This window comes from Urocitellus parryii, chromosome 10 (assembly GCF_045843805.1).
Source record: "Urocitellus parryii isolate mUroPar1 chromosome 10, mUroPar1.hap1, whole genome shotgun sequence".
In the NCBI taxonomy this organism is placed as follows: Eukaryota; Metazoa; Chordata; class Mammalia; order Rodentia; family Sciuridae; genus Urocitellus; species Urocitellus parryii.
In genome coordinates this window covers 93,267,192-93,269,650 of record NC_135540.1, presented here as the reverse complement: position 1 = coordinate 93,269,650, position 2,459 = coordinate 93,267,192, and the positions used below count along the sequence as shown (strand labels likewise).

Sequence of the window (2,459 nt, the reverse complement as noted above, 5' to 3'; positions counted from 1 at the left end):
TGACCAGCTCTTGGGCCTTGGGCAGCCTCCCTTCTGTGCCTCTCTTTCCACCTGTGACAAATGGAAGTATTAACTCTAGACACCAGTCTGATTAGGTCGAACTACACGAAGGAAGCCAAAGGCAATTCTTGGCTTGTTCATAGGTTGTAAAATGGTGAACCTCAACTGCTGTCGAGTTGCAATTTCTCTCCCTCCCTCTTCTTCATGCTGAACTATTTTTCAAGTCTCAGGTCATTTTTTTTCATGGGAACTTTGCGACTCCTTAGCCCCCAGCCTGGAATGAAACTCTTTACTCTCTCTCCCGCAATGCCTTGCTTTTTAACCCCCTAACAACAGCAAGAAGAGATAGTTATCATTTTTAAAGTGCACATTTGGGGGCTGGGGATGTGGCTCAAGCGGTAGCGTGCTCGCCTGGCATGCGTGCGGCCCCGGTTCGATCCTCAGCACCACATACCAACAAAGATGTTGTGTCCGCTCCGCCGAGAACTAAAAAATAAAAAAAATTCTCTCTCTCTCTCTCTCTCTCTCTCTCTCTCTCTCTCTCTCTCTCTCTCCTCTCTCACTCTCTCTTTAAAAAAAAAAAAAAAAAGTGCACATTTGGTGCCAGGCTCTATATTCAACACTACCTGGATTATCTCCTTTAAATTTTCACAGAATTCTTATTTTTTGTGGTAGTGGGGATTGAACCCAGAGGCTTTCTACCACTAAGTCACACCCCCAGCCCTTGTATTCTGAGAGAAGATCTAGCTAAATGGCTGAGACTGGTCTTGAATTTGCAGTCCTCCTGCCTCAGCCTCTTCAGTTGCTGAGAATATGGACCTGTGCCACCACACCCAGATCACAGCATCCTTTTAAGTTTTCCAGGGACACAGCTTAGAAAAATGCAGGCCTCATGTGTCATCAACTGCTTACCCAACGCCTTGATGACAGCACCCCTGTGCACCTTCCTAGTTCAGTTCCGGCAGCCCTCAGTCAGCGGCCTCTCATAGATCACCAGACGCCTGTACATCAGCAATGGTGTGGCTGCCAACAACTAGCTCTTGCTGTCCAGCAACCAGATCTCATCAGTCATCAATGTCTCAGTAGAGATGGTAAATGCCATCTATGAGGATATCCAGTATACACAGGTGCCTGTGGCTGACTCACCCATTTCTGAGCTCTATGACTTCTTTGACCCCATTGCTGACCACATCCACAGTGTGGAAATGAAGCAGGGCTGCACACTGCTACACTGTGCCGCTGGCGTGAGTCACTCAGCCACTTTGTGCCTTGCCTACCTCATGAAGTACCATGCCATGTCCCTGCTGGATGCCCACACATGGACCAAGTCATGCCGGCCCATCATCTGACCCAACACTGGCTTTTGGGAACAACTCATCCATTATGAGTTCCAGCGGTTTGGCAAGAATGCTATACACATGGTCAGATCCCCAATGGGAATGATCCCTGACTTTATGAGAAGGATGTCCTTTTGATGATTCCACTGTAAATCATCCCCTAAGCCTCTGCTTTGGGTCAGCTTACAGACCTATTGTTGATCCTATATCAGGATCTGAACTTGAACCATCTTTGTTGATACAGGAAAGCAACAGATGATACCTTTTATAAGGGCAAAAAAAGAGAAAGTGATGCCACAGCTTTCAACTTTGTAATCCATATCTTTAAAGATTAAACTTGATTGTTAGAGGTGAAAAAAAAGGGGCAATGGTGTTTCTTTTCTTTCTTTTTTTTTAATTTAATTTTTAAAAAAATTTTTTTTATTGGTTGTTCAAAACATTACAAAGCTCATGACATATCATCTTTCATACATTTGATTCAAGTGGGTTATGAACTCCCATTTTTACCCCAAATACAAGTTGCAGAATCACATCGGTTACATATCCACATTTTTACATAATACCATATTAATGACTGTTGTATTCTGCTACCTTTCCTATCCCCCTCCCCTTCCCTCTCATCTTCCCTCTCTACCCCATCTGCTGTTATTCAATTCTCTTCTTTTTTTCCCCCTTTCCCCTCTGCATGCCAATCAAAATCCCAATGGCATTTCTTATAGAAATAGATAAAGCTATCATGAAATTTATATGGAAAAACAAAAGACCCAGAATAGCAAAAGCAATTCTAAGCAGGAAGTGTGAATCTGGAGGTATAGCGATACCAGATTTCAAACTGTACTACAGAGCAATAGTAACAAAAACAGCATGGTACTGGTACCAAAACAGGCGGGTGGACCAATGGTACAGAATAGAGGACACAGAGACCAATCCACAAAATTATAACTTTCTTATATTTGATAAAGGGGCTAAAAGCATGCAATGGAGGAAGGATAGCATCTTCAACAAATGGTGCTGGGAAAACTGGAAATCCATATGCAACAAAATGAAACTGAATCCCTTTCTCTCGCCATGCACAAAAGTTAATTCAAAATGGATCAAAGAGCTTGATATCAAATCAGAGAC

At 43.2% G+C, this 2,459-nt stretch overlaps 1 pseudogene; it reads left to right on the top strand.

Annotated features, from left to right (window-relative positions):
• Positions 1-923: 923 nt before the first annotated feature.
• On the top strand, positions 924-1,489 carry LOC113196076 (dual specificity protein phosphatase 18-like; annotated as a pseudogene).
• The last annotated feature ends 970 nt before the right edge of the window (positions 1,490-2,459 follow it).